The 24819-nt window shown below is 37.9% G+C and overlaps 1 protein-coding gene across 4 annotated transcripts in view; it reads left to right on the top strand.

Annotated features, from left to right (window-relative positions):
- Window positions 1–24819, top strand: part of rasal2 (RAS protein activator like 2) — a 147510-nt gene that overhangs the window by 19844 nt on the left and 102847 nt on the right. Inside the window, exon 1 of one of the 4 annotated variants that reach the window (XM_031900972.1) lies at window positions 19094–19171. The exons of the other annotated variants lie outside the window; for them this stretch is intronic. The gene's annotated coding sequence lies outside the window, so the exon portion shown is untranslated. Of the gene's footprint in view, window positions 1–19093; window positions 19172–24819 lie in introns of those variants that run through there. 4 annotated transcript variants of the gene reach the window in all.

A 24819-nucleotide genomic window follows, 5' to 3' on the forward strand; every position in this document is an offset into this window, starting at 1 on the left:
CAAATTCAACCAAGTTTATTTGTCCAGCTGTCATATTGCAGATTCCTGTAACTTTAGAAGAACATGTGAGTTAATCATAGTCTGTTTGTTTGCTCTGTGGTATACTGCCTTTGTCTGGTTTGCCGGGATGAATCACACTTCATATGCTGGTTATTCATGTTGCCAGCAGTATCCTATTAAGCAGCTGACTGTAGATGAGAATGTGCTGTGTTTTTCCTGAGACAGAGGGTGGGGAACAGTTGTAAAATATGGCATTTTTTTTTTTTACTTTTGGCCACATCTGTTTTTACTTGCAGTTGAAAACTTAGTTGCCCAACATGACGAATGCCTGATGTCAAGGAGAGCCAGCAAGTTGTAGTTTAACACAGTTTGGGGAATGTAGGTTGCCACTGAATCACTGAGTGTTGAGAACTAGGTAGCTGATTGTCAGATTTGTAAATATAAACATTGTGGAAGTCTTAACGTCTTAAATTGGCTATACATGGGTTGATATAAAATATTGGTCAGGCAGGCCAATAAGCTGCCAGCCTTGTCTGGAGGGGCCAAGTTGGCAGCTCCTTGGCCATTCCTTACAGCCTGCTGGAAATTGGACAAATATTTATCATCATACAGGTTTGAAAACTTTAGTGGATGAGAATGACATTGGGCTGTTGATGCTGTCATCTCCAAACAAGTCCGCTAAGACACGAAACTACCAGATTTTTGTTTATGCCCAGTTTGTCATTACACTCACACTTGTTCACTGCCCAGGTGCTATATGTGCATTATATGAATTATATACCCTATTTGCCATGTTACTATCTTCTGGAATGAAAGATTTGCATTTTAAAATCGACACTTTTGACAGTTGGTGTGCGTTTTACATAGCATTTTCCTATTTTAGCGAACCTTATTGCTTCTCTTAAGCATGCATCATCGGAATTCTTTTTTTCAATTGGCCTAAGTGGAAATCAGACATTGGTACACAAAGGTGCTTTGACTACTTCAGTTCTTACTAAAGGGGTTGCTATGGTCAAAGCAATGAGTGGAAGGCATGCTTAATGGACATTTTAATGACGACTGATTTATAAAGTTAAAGATTGCAATTTCGTTGTTTGCTGATTTAAGGTGATCAGTATTGCTGGGCTTTTTGCCAATTTTGGTTAAAATGTTTTAATTGGCAAAAATGATTTTTCTTAAAGGAGAAGGAAAGTCTGCAGAAAGCTTTACCATACCTGAGTAAAGAGCCATAGAAGCTCCCTCTGTTTAAGATAGCAGCTGCCATTTTAGCTTTGTCTCCATAGCTTCCTGCTGCAGCTCTAGCTGTTTGTAGCTCAGATCACGCATTCTGATGGGAGGGGGAGTGAATGCTTAGGAATTCTTATGGGAGGGGTGAGCAAGAGAGAGGAGAGAGCTGCGCAGACTCGGGCCCCGGGAATGAAGGATTTTTCTGAGAGAGGAAGTCTCATACCGAAAAATATGTCTACAAAAAAGGAGACAAGAAATCCTGTGTTTCTTTTGATAGAGGACTCAGTGCAGCGTTTCTGTGAGTGCTTATGGATGTATTTACATAGACCTTTCTGATAAAGCTTACTTAGTTTTTACCTTTCCTTCGTTAAGGATCAATGAGTTGTTAATCAGTTTGAGAAAATAGTCTGTGCTATTTTACGCCATTATTTTACATAAGTTCCGGTGGAAGAAAAAAAACTCGTAAAAAAAAATTAGGCCGATTGTATGCCATTTTTTACGCAGCAAAGCCCGCTGATGGGTGGTGAATTTTGACCCCGTTTTTTTGCACAGCATAATAAATCTGCCCCATAGAGTAGGAAATGGAGACACGGATGTGCAGTCTCCATAGCATGAACAATAACTTCAAAATGTGCCATGATCCCTTTAACCTAAGCATTACTACTTGTTATTACAATCTCTATAACAAGCAGGAGCTATAAAAATTGCAACCTACTCAAATTCATTAACAGTGTTAAATCATTTCAAACAGTAATTCTAGTAGTTCTGTTCCACTTACTTAGTAGGTGCTTTTGCTTCAGCCTCACTGTGATGGATGAGTTTAAGCAATTGGACACCCTTTGGGTCATTCAGTGTAACATTAGCCTAATAAGGTTCTAACACTTGGTAAGAAAGATGAACCCTTTTGGTGCCAGACATATAAACTCTGTATAGCATCTGTATAGAAACACCTTAGTGCCAGTACTATAGATTCTATGTGTTCCAGTAGTCTTTGTGATCTTTGCCGCATCAGTGTGGCCCCCATCACTAAAAGGGTTACTGGGTTGTTAACACCTAAAAATCACAATATAATAAAAGTCCTCTTCAAATAAAACATAAAACCCCCTCTTTTTTTTTTTTTTTTTTTAATTAAAACGTCTGTACCTGTTTGTGTGTGTGTGTGTGTATATAAAAATATACGCTATGTTGAACAGCAGTTTCCAATGTAAAGTATTCATATGCCTTATCTTTTTGAAACTTGTGCGTTTGGACCTCAGAATTTACAAGAAAAGATGATCTGATCCCATTCCAGGAAAGTGGTTTCTCCCTATGGACAGTAAATTGATTACATGGATATTTTGGGAACATTGAATAGTTCAATTGCCATGAGTAATTTTGTTCTCATTGGCCTCTTCCACATTGCAGCAATATATCAGTATATTGTAATTTTACTTCTAACAGGCTGTGATGTCAATTCAGCTCTATGTATGACTAACTGTTTAGTCATTGAGAGTTTTTTACATATGAGAGTAATTTTTTTATTTCCTCCAAAGAAATATTATTCTGTTATGTGTTTTATATTGGCATGTATAGATACAGAGAAAGGTAAAGGAAGGTTTAAAGGAGAAGGAAAGGCTAGTAAAGAGTTAATCTCAAGCTGCAGACATACCTTCAGTTGTCTCAATAGTGCTCTTAAGTCTCCCCATATTTCACCTGTTCAGATGATCAGAAACCAAACGGGAAGAAAAAATGCTGAGCTGTGTAAAGAAAGTTCCCATAATGCCTCGCTCCTGCACAGACACTCAGACCAAGTGAACATGCTCAGTGCTCAGATCCACATTCCTAAGGGGGGGAGTGAGTTCTTAGCATTCTTGAGGGAGGGGGGGATCAGGAAAGAGCATAGAACAGAAAGCTACATGTCTGTGGCACAGGAATTACAGACACAACTAATCTTTTTTTCAGAGAAGTCAGTGCAGCATTTCTGTGAGTGCTTATGGCTGTATTTACATAGACCTTTCTGATAAAGCTTACTTAGTTTTTACCTTTCTTTAAGACAAGCTTGACACTAGCCTATTCAGGTGAGTTCTTTGTAAATTTACCTCAACTTGTTTGCAATATAATGCTGAAGTTTCTAACTGAAAACCGAACGTGAGGGAGGTTGCAGGTTAAGATCAGACATCAGCGTATCACTAGCAGGACTGTGTGGGGAAAGGAGGGTTGTGATTTGAAGGGGTGCAAGTATAAGGCAATGATAATCGAACCTTAATGTATGCCACCTTTCAGGCTAAGTGCAATCTGAGTGGTGGCAAAGTTTTACATAGCTGTAATAGATCTAATGTTGAGCTCATATAAATTAGAAGTACACCCAAGAGTTAAGTCTAAGGTGGAAATGGATTCTTTTGGGGCTAACTAGATTAATCTTTCTAGGAAATGATAGAGAGTGATTAAGGATTGGGGATGCTAGACATATAAACTCTGTTAAAGGACAAGGAAAGGCTAAGTCACTTGGGGGTGCCAAAATGTTAGGGCTGGTGCCCCTGTTAGGAGAAAACTGCACCAGCCTAGGTGTCGAGAGCGCTTCCTCCTTCCTACTCGCGCTGCAGCCAATTGTCCCGGACAAACGCATGCGCAGTATGAATGATAAACCGACTTCTCTGTTCAAAGTTCGGCTTTTCACTCTACTGCGCATGCGTGTGCGATTGTTCAGGAAGGAGGAAGCGATCGCTGCTACCCCGGGCTGGTGCTGTTCTCTCCGTACAGGGGCACCAGCCCGGGGTACAAGGTAAGCGATTAAAGTCACTTGGGGGTGCCTAACATTTTGGCACCCCCAAGTGACTTTACCTTTCCTTCTCCTTTTAAGGCTTATGGGAGAAATTTTGAGCTGGAATTGGTTGTTGTGGGGGGCTTAACTTTTGGAACTGGAGATATTAAGCTGATAATGGCTGGACTGGCTGGGAGTTGACAGAAAAATGCAAGAGACAATATGTAGAACTTAAAAATTAAATGCTGGGAGTTGATTGTAAGGCAGCTGTTGGTTTAGAATTAGAGAGACAGCATTATGGAACTGAACAGAGTTAAAAAAAATTTCAGCTGTAAAGGACCAATACCACCAAAAAATTAATGATTGATTTTTTTCTGTTACCTTAAATGCTCCAAATTGCATTTCTACTTCAGTATTTTAAAGTTGTCAACGTATGTGTGACACAGTTTTTAAAAAATTGTTCATGGCTCTTACAGACAAGTGTTTTTTTCGTGCGTTTCCCTGTGCTGGATCTTTCATGTTTCAGCACAGGAAGAAATGCAGGCCTATGTATCTTATTAGGCTGTACTCTTTGTGGCACAGGTAAGCTCCTAACACAGCAAGCTGCATTCCACACTTGCCTGTGCCACAATGACTACAGTCATATAGGAAATACAGGCTTGCGTTTCTTTTCGTGTTCCCCTGTGCTGAAACACATGCAAGATCCAGAGCAGGAAAACGCATGTTAAAAAAAGTTTCTGTATGAGTGTGGTAACTGTTTTTGCATGTAGTTACTTAATATTTTTAACCTCCCCAAACACAAAAATCACCATCTGCCTATGCACACCGGGCAAATTCTTGGCCTGCTGATGATGATGAACAAAGGATGAGAATCCACCCCTACACAGGCGTCAGCCTTTCCCTTTGCCTGCACCCAGAGCCATTGCATTGGCCTAGGTGCAAAAATACAGAGCAAATTTTATCTCCGAAATAGTCTATATTTTGGAGTCGAAATCCGCTCCAAATGCCTGCTACCGGGCCAAAGCAATGGCTCCAAGTGCAGCCACATGGAAAGGCTGATGCCAGCATAGGGAATCAGCACTGTGTGGCACTATTCCAACTGTATTAAGATTTAATATATTGTAGACAATTCAGTTTGATCCAACAAAAAGTTATCGCAATAAAGATACTTGCAGTTGTGGCTGATACACATTGAGCTATAACTTCTTAGGCTGCCTGAACATGGATATTAGAGATTTTGTGTATTTAGGGATAAACAAATTCCCTAAAATTCTCAGCTACATATAGGACACATCTTTGTTGTTCTCCCACAATAAGGTGGTGAGCCTGGTGATGGTAGTGTCTCCAAGCCTCTATGTATGGAGATACATGGTAAAAAGTGTAAAACAGCAGCCCATTGTGAGCTCCATCTGTGTAATATGAGTCAGCTGCTTACACCAGGGGATTTATTTGGTTGACGGAGAATGAATCAGTGATTTTTCCTGGTGTAGCAAACTGTTGAACTGAATTCAGCAGCTAAAGCAGATATAATCACACATATTGTAATACTTACGGTATTTATAGATAAGTACAATTAGCAATCCCTATTGTAGGCAAAAATAAATCTAAACTCCATGCAAACAAGATGTAATAAAACATATAACTGAATAAGTAGTGTTTTTTAGTATATGTACTATAATTCATTAGCCATTGTTTTTATCTTTGTAGGGTTAATAGTTTTACTTCAACAATTCTGCCTTCCTAAGTTTGCATGGATGACTCCTTGTTGAACTTGCAATTCTTTAAAGGATGTGTCAAACCCAAAAGTAATGTTTTGCCTAAAAAAAAAAAACCTAATTCTAAGCAATATACAATCATTACATATTTCTAATGGTTTTTTGTTATTTGTATATATAACTGCTATTAAATGCAGTTTCTGCCTTTCCTTTCTATTCTCTGCCGTGGTGGCTCTGGCATTTGTAACAATGTAAATCCATATGCCTCCTCTTCCCCTGTGGATAGCACAGCGACCCCCAGCATAAAATGATTACTTCCTAATGCTTACAAACTCCCAGAACAAACCCCTGCCAGGCTCACCTCCCACAGGCAGCATGGTGCAGCCAGAGTATGGCACACACAGACAGCATAGGGCAGGCAGAGTACTGCCTATGTGTGCCATACTCGGCCTGCCCTATGCTGCCTGTGTGTGCCATACTCGGCTGGCCCTATGCTGCCTGTGTGTGCCATACTCAGCCTGCCCTATGCTGCCTGTGTGTGCCATAATCGAGCCTGAAAAAGTCTGAGCCTGAGGTGTAGGGTGTAGTGCAGGGACTAAACAAACATCAGTGCAGGGACTAAACAAACATCAGTGCAGGGACTAAACAAACATCAGTGCAGGGACTAAACAAACAACAGTGCAGGGACTAAACAAACAACAGTGCAGGGACTAAACAAACAACAGTGCAGGGACTAAACAAACAACAGTGCAGGGACTAAACAAACAACAGTGCAGGGACTAAACAAACAACAGTGCAGGGACTAAACAAACAACAGTGCAGGGACTAAACAAACAACAGTGCAGGGACTAAACAAACGGTGTGAACAGTACAGGGGATTATATGTTGAAACAATACAGGGGTTTACAGCCTGAATCTGAGGTGTGAACAATACAGGGGTCAGTTAATCTCAGTACTGATACCAATTAAATCTTACACAAAGGTAAGCAGTCACAGCAGCCAGACAGGTGGGGGGCACACAGAGGGGGGCCGTGGGCCACAATTTGGGCAGCAGCATAACGAGGTGAGGTGGGTGGAAATAGTTTAAAACCACTAGATTATTGCCTAGAAGCTTTTCAAACTGACAATGAGATATTCTTGTAAAAACCTGGGATTTGTCAGTATCACAGTTTAAATTGCCAGTACTGGCATATTCAGGCTTTATGTGCATGTTAGGTATTTAATCTTTTTTTGCTGCAAAATGGCAACTTTTGCTGTATATACAGTAACCAAGATATTTGGAAAGGTTTTGTTGTACCACAACAGCTGTTTGTTATTAAAAATTATTAGACTTGTCATCTGTCAGAGGTAAAAGCTGGGTCACATATTCATGTTTTGTAATGATATATAGGTAATTCCAAAGGATATGAAGAAATAGTAATCCGATTCTGCAAATGAGTTAGCATAATGGTCATAAGCATCTGAATCTGTTAAAATCTGGGGTTTTTTTTTTTTTTGGTTTTTTTTTTTGAGTCCTGTATTTCTTCCAGCAACCCAAGGTCAGTGCAGTTGGATCAGATCTGGGATTAATGCTACGTCTGGATTGTGTTTGAGGGTTGCCCTGTACTGATTGTCAGGCAATTCTTACCCTTCCTAGAAATGAATAATAGGAAGATGCACCTGTTCTAACTACTATTATTCCTCCTGCAAACAAGAGCTTCAATACACCCTGTCGTTTCTATTTATAATTTGTGTGTGTGTGTGTATATGTATATTTATATGTATATGTATATAGAATGTTGTACTTGATCCCAACTGAGATATAATTAATCCTGATTGGGGGCAAACCATGCCTATTGGGTTGAATATTTAAATGATTTTTAGCAGAATATATTATATTATATATATATATATATATATATATATATATATATATATATATATATATATATATATATATATATAATATAATATATTCTGCTAAAAATCATTTAAATATTCAACCCAATAGGCATGGTTTGCCCCCAATCAGGATTAATTATATCTCAGTTGGGATCAAGTACAACATTCTGTTTTATTACAGAGAAAAAGGAATCATTTTATAAAATTAAAATGATTTGCTTATAATGGAGATTATGGGAGATGGCCTTTCCGTAATTCTGAACTTTCTGGATAACGGGTTTCCGGTTTCTATACTTAATCAACCAGAGCTGTATCCTTTTTCTTTGTCCTTTTTACCACATGTTAAACAGTTTATCCTGTAATTGAACTAATCATCTGGGTGTTGATTTCTCTTTCATACTTATGAGTGAATTTGTCAACAACATAATGACAACAAATTAATCCACATTCTAAATGTTTTTATAGTTATTGTCATGGGGAAAAAAAAAATCACAGTATGTTGCATTTTTCAAGTTTGGCTGCAAAAACATTTTTAATCAGTCTTGCATTCTGAACGTCTCAGGTCATGCCCTTATTTATTGCTGCTCTGGGTGAATTGTCTTTTGTCTTAGCTAGAACCATAAATGTTGGTTAATGCTTTGTAAGGCATTATAAACTGACAATGCATCCATTCATTAGCCGGTTTATTGGTTTGAATTAGCACTGCATATCGGCATTGAGTGATGTTTTTCTTTTTATCTCATGAGAAACGGAATTCTGCTGTATACAATTATTTTTTTAGATGAAATGAATCTATCTAAATCCAAAATGCCAATTTTTACTGGATATCTGATATTATATTGCAGAGGGCCAAAGCAACGTGAGCGCTTTACTTCATAGTCAATATATTTTTCTGGGAATTAACACAAACATCTACATCCAGATAATTAAACAAAATCTTGATTTTTTTTTTTTTTTTTTCCCATCTAAGACCACTCAAACATAACTATAAAAAAATGCTGTAAAGCAAACTAATTAGTTGTTTTATTCTTTGTCTAATGGGCAGATAGTAAGGTTTTTCTGTGCAGGAATAACTATTATTTTGGGGTCAGTTAAATTGGAGAAACCGCATAATATGTTCTTATGCAAAGGGAATTACCTCCGATCTCTGATTTGTGTATAATTATACAGACATCTGTTACATTTACAGTATTGACTATCTCTTAATTATAAAATGTCTTCTAGTTGGTTCTGGCATAATTATCAGCCCATTCAGATGCATGGTTTTGAAAAATTTAATGATTACTATAATTAAACTACAGTAATTCGGTTTTTTACCCTTCACAAATTACTCTTCGAAATTATTGCCTTGTAGTCTTTTAACAATGTGCACTGTTTGTAATCAGACTTTATATTTTTTGCATTTCACATTATTTTTGTGCACATTTTTTACATAAGGCCAACTGACTGAGTTTAAAAAGAAAACACACCCCTCTTTTTTTAAGGAGAACTAAACCCAAAAAATGAATATGGCTAAAAGCTTTTAAGGGTCATCACTAACTATTGAGTAAAAAATTAGGTTGACATGTAATATCAAGTTGATGCTACAAGGATAATTATTAATTCTGATGCTAATTGCACTGGTTTATGAGCTAAGCCGCCTTATATTGCAACATTTATATTCTGTATAAACATCATATTGTGTGTAGGTCCATAAACTCACTAAAGGTGGGCAGATTTTAGCTGCCGATTCGGGTTATCTGCCCCTGTATGGGCACCCACGACTACACGATTGATATCTGGCCTTAAATTGTCTAGATCTCGATCAGACAGGTTTGATTTTTCCATCTGATCGGGGGCCGCATCGGCTCATTAATACGGTCCTTGTTCCAGCGGCCCATATACTTGTGAGGTCGCCAAATGATCGTGTCGTGCCGTGTATGGCCACCTTGACTGACAGCAGTGAATCAGCAGAAAAGAAAGTGGAGAGCTACTGGGGGCATCTTTGGAGGCACAGATCTTTACTGTTAAAGGGCTGTGGTTGCCTTGGGCTGATACCGAACCCCAAAACATAATGTAAAATGTTTCTAGCCTACTTTTTTAACTAGGCTTTAGTTCTCCTTTAAAATATAATATTCAAATTCACCTTATAGTTCCATGACCTGTAGAAAACTTCCAATGTCCTTATATTTTATAACAAGGGGAACATTATAGCCTATATATTTTCATCTGATGTTGACTTTGCTTATAAATGACTCTTATGAGCAAATCCATGTTTTGAATTTGTTACATTATAAAGCTGCTTGGTGAATTGGACCTGAACTACTGTTCCCCTTACTCTCCATTATGGACTGGCTTCCTTGCATGTGAGTTAGAATATTTGTGCAGCTTGGAGTTTTAGTTTTTTGTTATATGTACAGATCATTGGGATAATTGACCTAATGTTCCATGGTAATACTGCTGTTACATAGTGACAGTAAGAGTTCCTAGTGACAGAGCACATAACTAGGATATCAATGTAACTGCAAGTTTAGCTTTTTGGGAGTGCCATAATACTATATATTGTATAGACTCAACCAAGCAGTGTGTGGGAAATTGTTCTTAATATTCATATTCTTAAAATGTACTTAAGCACAGGTTACTTATGATTTACTGGGACTGTGTTACACCCTGAGGATCTTTCTGTATTTGCACTAATCCTTGAATACAATACAGCAGCATTCCATGTTGAAGACCTGATATGAATAGGAAGATCAGGTCCCATGCGGTAACTTCAGAGTGCTTGCTTATCTTGGCAGCTGATCTGTTTTCCAGCTGCAGTACTTGGCAGACCTGTTTATACCAGGAAGGGGAAGGAATCAATGATTCCAATGTTCCAGCCTTATCAGAAGCCAGTCATTTATGTAACATTACAGCCCATAAAGGAACTTAAGCGTTATTTATTAGGCTACTTTCTGTTTCCCTGGTAGTTTAAATGTGGTATTTTGACTTTCTGCATGTTTTTATCAACTGGATAAAATATACTGAAATATACACAATTATTATTGTGTGTTGTACAAGTGAAATCTATATTTTTGATTTTGGGATTCTTGCATGAAAGTGGAAGTTTGCAATTCACCGTGTATAGCTTGAATTTTGCTTCCTCTGTGTAAGTAGATGATGTTTTCTTAAAGAACAGTTAAAGATTTTTTAGGGCAGACAAATGGTTTAGCCTTCGTTGTCTTTGCTATTTATAGGATGGATTTATCTTTTGACCCGTCACTGAAAAACAATAGATGCTTATAAGTAAATCTTTAAGCTGTGTTAAAGGTTGGCCCAAGGTTAACATTACTGGATAGTGATGTTTTGTAGCACCAGGAGCAAGAGACAAAATGCTCCATACTGCATCTCAATTAGCTTGAAATTGCTGGAAAGTGTCTGGTGCAAATGATATTTGCTGCAATATAAGTAAAGTAATCTGCCAACGTAATATGTCAACTAGAGCTGCCGTTCTTCACTTCCTGCTGTTCTGATCATTTAGGACAAAATAAATGTGGACATACAGTGTGTGACCCCTTTTATGTTTTCAGTCTGTTTTGCCTGGTAAATCACAAGCTAAATTTTCTTTGGAAATGTGTATGCAAGATGCTGCACGTGCTCCTTTACAGTCCACTTGCCTTGTTAATGAGCCCTAATATCCACTGTTATGCATGAAATGCAGGCACCGAGCTACCCCACGTTTACACAGCAGCTTTGTTTATACTGTATAAACTGTAGTAGGGTTTCTGAAGTGAACACACAACTTTTACTAGTGCAGGGGAAATACATAATGGGGCATATTTATTATAGTGTGTAAGCCACACTACCAGTGATATTGCCCATGGCAATTAATCAGCAATTAGATTTGAAAGGTCATTTACAAGTTAGAAAACAAAGCAAAGATCTGATGTTATAGGCAACATCACTGGTAATGTTGGCTTTCACACTATAATAAATATGTCCCAATATAAATTTACTTTGATAAACTTGAATTTTTTGGTGTTACTGTTTTTTTTTATTCTGTAGTTTTTTTTGTGTGGTTGTTTGTTTTGCTAATTAATCATCACGACAGTAGGATCAGCCTGTTTTGGGGTGTTTGGTGAGTTAATGTGTTCATTACTTATTAACTGAAAATGGCTCAGAAGGCTTTTTTTTTTATATAGAGGGACAAATATAATTTGTTAATGTGATATCTGGTGGTGTTAATGTTCAATGGAGTTTCTGTATAGCATTTTTTTGAACAGCTATGTATGGCAATATCATTATTAACATTTATTTAAAAAGCGCCAACAAATTCCGCAGCGCTGTACAATAAGTGGGTTTCATACACTGGACATACTGAGTAACATATAAAGCAACCAATAACCGATACAAGAGGTGAAAAGGCCCCTGCCCAAAAGAGCTTACAAACTACAAATATAATTTTCATTTGTAGTTAGATAAAAGGTAACAGTTTTTTATATTTGATATATATGTATATGTATATATATGTGTATATATATATATATATATATATATATATATATATGTATATGTATTGGTAGAATGACTGAAAGCTATTGGTTTGAAATCCTGTGTAATCACCATACAACCTTACACAAAATGTCCTTCAATTTTTGTCCTTGTTAACATTTTGGCTACATGAAAAGTAGGAAGAATGGCTGACCTGCAGGTTGTGATTGGTGTGCGAAGCTATGGCTCCTACAAGGCTGCAATGCTAAAATAACTGCATAAATAACAATGTGAAATGGGAGGTGGATGGAGGACAGGATATGACCATTCCCTAAATGGGAATAAAGTGCTGCTCTGAGATAGGCTTCATTCCAGCTCTAGCCTTGTACATTGTTTGGTGAAGATTCCCTCTGCATGTGTTGATAAGGGGACCTTACTTCGTATATAATAATGGTGGATTATCGTATAATGAATTTTTCATTGGAATTTGTCGTTGCTGTTATTTATAGGCCCACATACTAAAAACCTGACACTGAGTTCCCCTCCCCTATTAATTTAACAGAGAGCTTTTTCTTATTGCTTCTCGTGAAAGTGACATTTTGCTTGTCATCTTCATCAGCTAACTCATCCATATTCTCTGCTCCCACCCCCAACCTATCACAGTTTAGTACTATTTGCTGCCATTTGTGCATGCCTCTAGATTTGCATAGGTTTGAATAATTCAATGCTTTCCATGTCTGCTTGCAAACAGATGTACACTGGAAAACTCTTTACTACTTTTTCTGCATGTTGCTGTAAATTTTGTGGGTGCAGATCAATTTGTGCCCAGACATTACCAGTTGATTTGTTAAGATCTACCACTGCAGCTGTCATAATAAACAATCATGGCTATGTTAAATTAAGCATAGTTACTTTACACTGGAAGAAAATATAGCACATATGGCAGTAATTAGATAAACAGCACCCAACCATTATCTCATTGTTGGGTTATATAAATGGCTTAGGATCTACTGGCCCGTAGCTGAAAATATACTGGTTGATCTTGATCTACCTTTTGACCATCCCTGGTATAGTTAATTGCTTACCCAGCAATGACTTTCCTCTTTTAGTATTCCCAGATCCATGGTGACTTTAGATAGGATTAAAGTATGATGTTGTTTGGATCATAATATTTACTCTTCTTTGTATACAAAATGTCTAATATACAGTATATGGCACCATCTAGCACAAACAATACTATAATTTGTGAAAATCAGGAAGATAAAGAGTGGAACAGGAAACAAAGAACAACGTGCGAGTAACACATGCACCCTAAACACCAGAAATGATGCAAGGCAGATTTTGAAAAAAATTTAAAAAAAAAACACATATCCATTGACGTCAAAATTGCACTTTGCTTATTGCACTTACAGACATGAATAAGCCTTAATATATTCTGCCCACTCTTCTTGCCCCAATTACACATTTACCTTGGTGTGGAACCTACTGAAAGGCTACCTCTTCTTTTGTTTGCTCATTAATGTTTTTGCTTTTGCAGTACCATAGATGTGTTTTATACTGTTCATTGAATTCCATGTATAGGTACATGAGGGGAAGGGGAAGTGACTGGAGAGAGAATGCATGCATTCCCCATACCAGGCAAGTAGGAAGAAATCTATTTTAAAACCCACTTCATTCCATGACGTTAACATTTGAGCTGCTATTTTTCTATTCCAGCCTTCCATACAGGGGTCACAGCCATGGGAATTTGGTTTTATGAGGTTTGCAAAAATAGCAACTCCATGATTTCGCACTTTGATTTCTCACAAAATACATGTAGAATAACAGACATTATGTTTTCCTTAATAAATAAGTCACTATATTTTGTAACATTAAAGGCATTGTTCGGTCTTCATCTGATCACTTCAGACCTTCACAATGTGCATGCCAAACTGCTTTGAACATTTAGGCTATACAGCAGAATGTTGTCCCATCCCATAGTAGAGATGGTCATGTGATAATTATAAAACCTTTGGTTTATAATTCCAACAATGATCATTGGGCAGAAGTTTCACTGTTCCTAAACTACAAATCTTTGTATATCTTGTGAGCATGCACTAATTCAGTTGATGAGCTGAAGACACACAGTCCCTATAACATCCACGAGTGAACTATTTCTAAATTGCTGTATACTAGGTTTTTGACCAAATATTGGGTTTGTACAGAAAATTTGAGGGAGATGTGTTGTCTTCCATTGCTCAGAAGCTCAGAAGCTCCAGAGTTGTTACCGTCTTGAACTGATATGTGTATGCTGATCTGGATACTATGGTCTGATTGTATTACTAAAGCGTTTTCTGGAAGGAGCCAAACATGTAAGTGGTCTGGGAATTTGGCTAAATAACAAAATGTATAAGTATATTTTACCTAGTGAGTGTGTGTGTGTGACAGGAATTGATGAGAATAAGTTGTGAAATTCCATGTGTACAATAATGGTGATTGTTTTAAATCAGGTACACAGATGTTTCAAAGTAGCAAAATTTTAAGTTCTGCAGTGTGGTAGTTACAGAAATGATTGTGTGTGTTTGCTAAGCTTTCTTTGCACTCCAGAATTTGTGGTATTTGTTTGTGTCTATGCACATGATTCAGGTTCCATCGAACATTGGTTTTAAGGAGAAGGAAAGGCTAAGTCACTTGGGGGTGCCAAAATGTTAGGCACCCCCAAGTGACTTTAATCGCATATCTTGTACCCTGGGCTTGTGCCCCTGTTAGGAGAGAACAGCACCAGCCTGGGGTAGCTGCGATTGCTTCCTTCTTCCGCGTTGGCACGCTGCAAATGCGCATTAGAGTGAAAAGCCGAACTTTAACAAGAAAGTTGGCTTTTCACTCTAATGCGCATGCGCCGGCCCAGGGAATTCGCCGCGGAAGAAGGAAGCACTGACTATGGCTACCCCAGGATGGTGCGGTTTTCAAGGTAAGCGATTAAAGTCACTTGGGGGTGTCTAACATTTTAGCACCCCCAAGTGACTTAGCCTTTCCTTTTTCCTTTAAAGGGGTTGGTCACCTTTAATTTAACTTTTAGTATGATGTAGAGAGTAACATTCTGAGTCAGTTTGGTCTTTGTTTTTTATTTGTAGTTTTTTAGGTATTTCCATTTTTCTCCAGTTTGGAGTTTCAGCAGCTATGTGCTTGCCAGTGTCCAAATTACCTTAGCGACCAGGAAGTGGTTTAAATGAGAGATGGATATATAAATAGACAAGAACCTGAATAGAAAAATAAGTTATGAAAAGTAACAATAAAACTGTAGCCTAACAACAGTTGATGGGGTCACTGACCCCCACTTGAAAGCTGCAAGTTAGAAGAAGACTGCAAATAATTTAAAAAATACAACAAATAAATAATAAGGACCAATTGAAAAGTTGCTTAAAATTGACCATTGTATAACATAATAAAAGTTAACTTGAAGGTGAACTACCCCTTTTAAGGGCTGAGTGTTCAGTTCAGCCTGACCTGGCCCACCACATGACTGACCAAACCAGGTAAATGGCTGCTCATTTTTTGACCTAACCAATCGAGGTCCCTTTCAGCAAGCTGGCTCCTTTTTGTTAACAAAATGTTAACTAAGTAGTTTCCCAAATTAAAGAATAATTAATCTTCTGTGTGTTTTTGGAGACCTAAAAATAATGTACTCTGATTCTAAGCATTTCACTTGCCAGTAAACCTCGTAAGACAATTGTAGGCAGGGACCAGTTCCTCCACAGGCTAAATTTGGCTCCTTTCTTTGTAGATCCGAAACAATAATTGTCCGTGCCAACAAGTTATCATCTAGCAAACCTTAGTGATTATTTAATGTAATTTAACAGTATCTGTGGCCTAAATACACATTTAAGTATTACAGAAGCAAGCTACTGCTTAACCAGATTGCTACAGCATATAGACTTGGATGTCCTTTCTTAGGGCTCTGGCACACTGGGAGATTAGTCGCCCGCGACAAATCTCCCTGTTCGCGGGCAACTAATCTCCCCGGATTGCCATCCCACCGGTGAAAATGCCTCGCGAGGCAACTTCGCTGATTTGCCGAAATCGCCTGCGCAGCGTTGCCATCCCACCGGCGACTTACATTTTCGCTGGTGGGATGGTAGTTCGGGGATATTAGTCGCCCATGACAAGGGAGATTTGTCACGGGCGACTAATCTCCCCGTGTGCCAGAGCCCTTACACCCTTTGACTGGCAGCAGCAGGGACTAATAAAACTAACAATAAAAACATTATTTGGCTACAGCAAATTATTTAAAAATATATCTAGAATTTAACATTAAAATGCCCTTCTTAATATGGATCACACAGTAGTGTCTAAACTATAGCGTTTCGCTGAATTGGATGTTATTCGGCATTACTTACACTGTTGCCATAGCAATGCCAATGGGCATTTTTTGTTCGAGCTCGGCTTGCAGATATTCCTAAACACATATACCATTTACAGTGAATGCTATAACAATAAGGTTCAGCTCCTAATTAACATTTATTGCTATGTAATGTACAAGAAAATTAGCATTCTGTGGGGCTTGTTTTATATTTATTTCAGCAGGGACCACAGGAATGATATATATATTATATATGAGAGAGAGAGAGATCTCTTAGTTGCAATACCCTGAAAAATAATATATTTAGTATTTATATGAACAACTCTTATTCCCCAAATCATTTTTTATTTTTAATTTGAATAATGTAAAGTACCCAGAAGGATGATCTGATGGAAATGGTAGCATGAAATGATGGAGGGGTGGAATGGTCTGAAAGAGTACAAAATATGGTTTTAAAATTTGTTTGCGCACATTTGGTTTACAGTTTAGGGAGTTTTTACTTGTTATCGTTTCATAAATATCTACTTGTCAAGGAAATGTTAAACTATAGTAAAATATATTAGCCCATTTAGTGTATTTTTATAGAGGTTGAAGTTATAGAGATTTAACTGTTAAATGTTATCGATGAGAGCGCTTGCAGTGTTTTGCCATACATCTTATGTTATCCATGGGCAAGCTCTCTTCATATGCAAGGAGCTGCAGACACAGAACTGGCAAAGCAGAGTGTTTGCCATTTGGTTACTGCAAAGAAGTAGCTCTAAAGTACTGTCTGATATCCAGCCTATGATTTATTTTGAGTTTCAGTTTGCTTATTTTCCAAGGGGTGGTCTAGGTATCACAATGCCCAGCATTGGAGAAGAAAAGGCTAATAAAGAGTTAATCCCAAGCTGCAGGCATACCTTCAGTTGTCTCAATAGTGCCCTTAAGTCTCCCCAAATTTCACCTGTTCAAAAGATCAGAAGCCAAACCGGAAGAAAAAACGCTGAGCTGTGTAAAGAAAGTTCCCATAATGCCTTGCTCCTGCACAGACACCCAGACCAAGTGTACATGCTCAGTTAGTAAGACTGAGTCAGCTTCTTGCTGATTGGCTCAGATCCACATTCCTAAGGGGGGGGAGTGAGTTTTTAGCATTCTTGAGGGAGGGGGGAGCAGGATAGGGGAGATTGCAGAGAGCTGCGTGTCTCTGGCACAGGAATTACTGACACAAGAAATCTTTTCACAGTGCAGCATTAGGGCTCTGGCACACGGGGACAAATCCCGACAAATCTCCCTTGTTGCGGGCGACTAATCTCCCCGAAATGCCATCCCACCGGCAAGAATGTAAATCGCCGGTGGGATGGCATACACGCGGCGCCTTTCCCAAAATCGCGTTTCCTTTCAAGGCAACTTCCACGATTGTGCCCCCGTGTGCCAGAGCCCTTACTGTGACTGCTGTATTTACATAGACCTTTCTGATAAAGCTTACTTAGTTTTTACCTTTCCTTCTGCTTTAAGAGCAGATCATTTGGTTTGGTTACTGGTACCAAAAATACAGAAACTGCATGATAGCAAAGGCACAGTAGCTTATTAATAGCACCATTTAGAAATCACTTTAACGTATGGAAAAAGGATTATGTTTTATGTATATTTGCATGTGTTTTATTCCATTGGAAATTCCCGTGCATGGACAAGGAATTTTATTTTTCTCTGAATAAAAGCTTAAGGGCAGTGGCACATGGGGAAATTTGTTGCCCCGGGAAATTTGTGTTACCTGCGGAAGACGAAACTCCTGGAAACGCCTCTTCCTTAAAGGTGGCCATACACAGGCAGATAAAAACCGAACCAAGCTGGAAGATAATTGGCCCATGTATGGTGCCATTCTACAGGCTGAATTGACCATGGACTGAAGTCAAACAAGAGTTTGACTTATTGTTTGCTGCTACTTTTTATATGAGGCTCCCTGTACAGCATGTTTTTATCAGATTCTTTCTGGAGAGAAAAAGCTGCGTTTGGCAAAGCCCTTCCACTAACTGATACCCTGATATTGCAATAAAAAAAAATACCATGATATGTTTGTATATTGTATTTCTGCAGTAGATTTTGGGATGGGGGTGGCTCAGTTTGTAGCCCTGATTTTATTTTCAAAAGTGAATTACTGTGGGCAGTTTTGTAATAAAGCAGAGAGAGATTAAATACAATTGTTGATTTTTTTGTATATGAAAAAGACGGTAAAGCATGTATGGAAGCGCTACAAACCTATTTATAGAATGACCTAAAATACAGGTCTTTTTTTTTTTTTACTTGTTATCTTGCCATCTGAACTTGAGTAGTCTAACAATCCTGGGTTCTTTCATCCTTCTTAAGTCTTAGATTTTGGCACAAATCTTCTGCACATGGTTCTAGAGGTATACAATTTCTGTCTCCTGAAAGTGAATGGAACCATTGCAGGCACAGGTATGACTGTTATTTAAAGTTTTTGGTTTCATGGCATTGGAATTACACTTTATTTACCAACAGATCAGCTTGATAAAAGTATTATTTTTTTTTTATAATAGAGCCTTGTGTTCCTTTTAGTAAAGTCTCACGCTGAGCTTCCTGAGTATTTCTTGGCACTGGTTGTAAGATATCTAAACTTGCTTTTCAGGTTTTGAGACAGGTAATAGGTTTCAGGTTGGTTTACTGTATGTTTGGGTGGCACCATCACACTGATTGAGCTTTTTGGCTGTCACTTTCTCGGTTCCCTCGTTCCTCCTGATGTTACTTCTGGTCAGAGACTTTGTCCTGCTGAAGGAAATTACAGTCAACACTTGCCCTGGGTCTGAGCAGTGATGTCAGTGTAAGGTGGGTGTATGTACCTTAGGCAGGGTGCAGCAGGGTCAGGAAGTGTGAGCCCAGTATTTTGTGTGAAATAAGACATGGAGACATTTCACAACATTTGAATCTTTATGCTATCGAGACACCATCAGACATAAATGGCTATATTCAAACAAATGAATTCATTTCAGACCAGGAAAACAAGTAAAGATATATGTGTGTTAAGCACTAGCTTGGATCATATTTTCCTTTTTAGAAAAACCGTAACGTTTTTCTTTATGATGCTTCTGAGTAATTTTTGTATACTTTGTGAAATTAACCCAAGCATATATTTAAAGCATGTCTGATTCCCTTGCTCATATACCATGTTCAATGGTCAGAGTCTCTGTCTTGTAAGTTTTTTTATTTTTTAAGATATCAATTTTAAGTATATATTTGTTTTCTTGTCTAGGCAGTAGCCTAGCGTTTTGTAAATACAGTATTAGGTTCTGTTATCTACATCTTCTTTCCAGGACTCTCTTGACGCCCTTAAGGCTTATGTCACACGTAGCGTTTTTCCACTGGTCTATTTATGATGGAGAAATTCCCCCCCTTGTGCCTTGTGTCTTTCATATGAATGGAAACTGCCTGTCACTATTTGAGACAGGCAGTTTTCCGCTGGTGAAGAATTGCCTATAGCCATAGCATAAGTGGCAATCACAGAAATACAGCTGCAGAATTAATGTTTGATTTGCCGTAGGCCTTCTACTGCATTCTAAAGTAAAATGAATCATTGTCATTTTTGGTTTTACTTTGTCCTTAATATTTTATGTTTATGTAGTTAAAAGGTAAAATATATAGTGCATCTTAGCCAACTATTGTAAAGTGTTGTTATTTGCATATTTACTTGTTATTTTTTCATAAAAAGCATTTTCACTGGTGATGACTGTTGACCTAAAACCCACAGTACTCAAGGGCTTACTGGCTTGGCCAGGTTTAGGCAAAGACGTTGAGTCCTGGGTGTGTGTTCAGGTGGGTGGCAAGCCATACTTCAAGTATGGCCACTACCATATGGTAATGTTATGGTGCTGAACCCTCCCCTAAGGTGGCTGATGACACATGTCAGAGTCATCATAGGGGGATTGGGTGTGGATCATAATGTAGAATGGGATTTTGGGTTGGGTGTAGGTTGGGAAGTAGCATGTTATGATCGAGTTCACGTTGGAAAATTCTGCTAATTACTATTTATATATACTGTATTGTTATTTATATTTTTTAACTAATAATCATACTGGGGTGTTTTCCCTTTATGCAATCTACATGAGTTACATAGTTACAGTTAATTTGGGCTAAAAAGAAAAATCTATCTATAATCTAGCTATATACACAGACCTATTTATACACTCACAAACTGTATATACCTTTAGCAATACCTATACTAACTGTAGACCTTAGGTACCCAATAGCCTTGAATATTATGCTTGTTAAAGTAGCATTCTTAAAGGCGTTAATAGTATCTACCAACACAACATGACCTGGCAGGGCATTCCACAACCTCACCGCCCTCACCTTGCTCGTACAGGTATGGGATCCCTTATCCGGAAACCCATTATCCAGAAAGTTCCGAATTACGGAAAGGACATCTCTCATAGACTCCATTATAAGCAAATATTTCTAATTTTTAAAAATGATTTCCTTTTTCTCTGTAATAGTAAAACCAGTACCTTGTACTTGATCCCAACTAAGATATAATTAATCCTTATTGGAGGCAAAATAAGCCTATTGGGTTTATTCAACATTTAAATGATTTTTAGCAAACTTAAGTTATGGAGATTCAAATTACGAAAAGATCCCTTATCCAGAAAACCCCAGGTCCTGAACATTCTGGATAACAGAGCCTGTACTGCTAAACATTTACTTTACCCTAGTCTCCATAAGTTACAAATGTTGGTTTTCATAAATATTACTTACTCATACTGTATGAGTATTACGTTTACTCATACCGTAAACGTTACCAATTTTTTAAACAACCTTGTGTCAGTTGTTATCCACTTACATTGTAAGCTGTAGGGCTGTACTATTCTACTTTTATTCTTTAGCCCTTTATTGGTAAATTATTGTAAAACCCATGTTTGTTATAAATTATTGTAAAACTCTGCATAACTTGCTGGGACACAATATAAATAAATGATGTTGATGATGATTCTTTCCTTTTTTGGTGGCTCCAGCTGTAACAGAAGGCTTGTGGGTGAGCCCAGCAGGTTGGAGACATGGTTTATACATAGGGAGCATGGTATTTTGCCTTCAGAGCATGGCCCAAGGTATTTCACCACTGAAATTCTGAAGTTTGAAAAGGAAAGCACAAAAAATTAGCACAGGATATCATTTGGGGGTAAACAAATTACAGTTATACCTGTAAAAAAAAACAAAAAACCATAATGACCATTATTATTATTTCATCAGTTAATAATAAGGAATAATTATAGCTGGAAGCCCTGCCTCTTGTTTTTCTTTTAAATATCTGAGTTTTGGTCCAAAACAACCATTTTTTTTAATCAGAATTAGTTTAGGTTAAGCAAACATTTCTAATTATGGTAAATTTGTCATAACATCAGTTTTAGGTTATTTGAGCATTGGATGATCAGCCTGCAAGGGCTTTAAATGGTCTGTTAGTGGCTGTGCATGCATAAGCAGCCAAAAGATATATATTTGACAGATAAACCTCTGCCATCAAAATTGCTAATACAGAATAGGAAATCAGCTGACCAATGACCTGATTCAGCTCATTAAATATGCACACACACCATATCAATTTCTTACTGGTCTGCAGACTGCCCTTCCTCCATACCATGTTTTGTCTTGCCCTGAACTGGCTCCAAAGCCTAAAAACTGTAGGTTAATTTTCTTTAAGGAGATGTTTACCTTAGGAAAATTGCCCACATTTAAACAGCCAAGGAGAGTACTGTATGCAGTGGGATCCTCATTTAACACTTTCCTAGACTCTTTTACTACTGTGAAGAGGCAGATGGAATTGAACTGAGTCTATAGAGGTTCATTATCAAGTGACCTTTGCAGGGATACGTGTCAGGTACGTCTGTTTACAGTAGCTGGGGTGAGGTGCTTCTTGCCCACAGGAAACATGGCAGGGGAAGCAGATGTCCTGTAATGATTACAATGCAGGACCTGGATGTTTTTGTCATTCACAGCTCAATCCTATGTAAACAATTGCTCTATTTTTAGATGGAGCCTTCTGTATTGGAGTAGATCGACTGTCATACTACTTTATCTACATCCCTGTCTTATATAAAGGGAAAATATCCTTGACATCAGTAAACATGGTCTGGGAAGCAGGAAGGAAGAGTGGCCAAGTAAGAGCAATCTGTATTTGTTCCTGACATGCAGGGTTCTACATATTAATGCATATTTTCAGGCTGGATTTTTATTCACAATACTCTAATCCTCTCTCTAACAGAATTGTATTGATATTAACATTTTTTCATTATGATATGACAGGTTCTATTTCTAGAACTTGTTCTGATATAATATGTATCCATAGTGAAATTAAACAGTAGGAGGAGGAGGATTCCACTGTGAGGTGAGGACTGAATTCTAGACCTGAGTGAGTAATTATGATGTAAGGGCTGTAAGCTCCTCGCATAAGTAATAGTAAAAATACTGTTCTGCAAAATCAAAGAAACCCATACATGCACAAACATTGGTTACCAACTTGGGTGCCTTCGAACCAGTAGGAAGCCTATTCTCCCATATAACCTTGTTATGGTCCTGCAGTTGAGTGAATTGCCCAACCAAGGAGTCTATTTTAATAGCCAAATTAAGTAGCAGCTACTAGTAGCTCCATGTGTCTTTAACCTTAGAGCATGTCAGTAGCTCATCAGCCACTGGGGCAACTTGAATGAGAGAGAGGTTTTAGTCTAGACCTTAAAAAGGTAAATTGTTTTAAGGTGGCCATACATGGGTAAATTTAAGCGCTGATTTGGCCCCCCCCTCAGACCAATTTGGCATCATGTCTGCCCTCCAATGGGCCTACCAACAAAAATTGGTCTGATACCAATCAGGCAGGTTTGAATTTCCTATTATATTGACAAATAAATAGGGTTGAGGAGACTGCCTCATACAGACAAAAGCAACCCTATTTATTTGTTTGTAGAACCACATGGTGACTCTACCTAAGCTGATCAGAAAACCCTGCACTACACTGATGAGCCCCAAGAAGGGCGAAACCGGTCTGTAGTTGGGAATCTGATCAGCTATTGTCCTGGCTTCAGCTTCAAACCCAGTGGGTGAGCTGTAGCCTATAGGATAAACCCATGTAAATGGGATTTTTTTTAAGAGTCTGGAATTCATTCCCAGAATTCCTTTTGTTTGCTATTATATTGAGAATTGCATTGATGCGGTCCTTGTCCCAATGGCCTCTGTCGATGTGATCTGATCATTAACCCTAGGGCCAAATGATCAGATCAACCCTATATTGCACACCTTAGGTGGGCATAAAAGGGAAAGATCAGCTCTTGATCTTATAATGTATGGCAGCTTTACTTTTGTTGTTTTGTTGTGGTCAGGTTTATTGCAGTTGGAAACTTGTTTTCTAAGCAAAATACATTTTAATCATGCTACAGTGCTACATTGTAACAGGAAGTAAAACTCTAGATGTGACCACTAGACTTTACTCTCATTTAACTCGGCAAGTAGCTTCTCTTTCTAAAGTCCACAGAGAAAGACTGTGTGGTGCCTGAGTTCCTTTTGGTTACTTTTATGTAATGTGAGGTTAAAGTTTTTTAAGTAAACAAATTGCTTTATCTGTGAAAATTGTTTTCACATAGTAAAATATGCCCTCGCGTGTATAAGTAGTCTCCTTTGTATCAGTTCTTGATGCTGACTTTCCATCACTTAATTTTTAAATATGTAAGGAATGCTTGTTTTGCCTTTAGTATTTAGTATAATGCGAGAATTGCTTGAGTAAATATATTTGCATTTATTTTTTATCATCTGTACATCTGTTATCAGCAATTAAGATAGACTGGGGAACTGTAAATCAGTCTGTCATGCCCAAAACTATTCCCATTTAACAGCCAACATTAAAAGGTCATCTTTAATAATACAGGTATAGGACCCATTATCCAGAATGCTCGGGACCAAGGGTATTCCGGATAAGGGGTCTTTCCGTAATTTGGATCTCAATACCTTAAGTCTACTAAAATATCAATAAAACATTAATTAAACCCAATAGGATTGTTTTGCACCCAATAAGGATTAATTATATCTTAGTTGGAATCAATTACAAGGTTCTGTTTTATTTCTACATAGAAAAAGGAAATCCGTTTTAAAATTCTGAATTTTTTAATTAAAATGGAGTCTATGGGAGACAGGCATTCCGTAATTCGGAGCTTTCTGGATAACGGGTTTCTGGATAAGGGGTCCGATACCTGTACTAAAAGAATGGAATATTATTAATATATCCTTTGTAGTGGGAACATCTTCCAACATTCTAACCAATTCATCTTATTGCCAAACCTTGGGCACTGCTTACCTAAATCTGCTCTCCTGCACCTGAAAGCAGCACTTAAAGCTCAATCTCCATATTATTTTGTTATTGGTTTAATAACTAATTAATCAGTGTTTTGTATTATGATGTTACTGATATTCAGACTGTTTGCAATTGGTCATCATTGTTTTTG

Source organism: Xenopus tropicalis, chromosome 4, assembly GCF_000004195.4.
Source record: "Xenopus tropicalis strain Nigerian chromosome 4, UCB_Xtro_10.0, whole genome shotgun sequence".
Lineage (NCBI taxonomy): Eukaryota > Metazoa > Chordata > Amphibia > Anura > Pipidae > Xenopus > Xenopus tropicalis.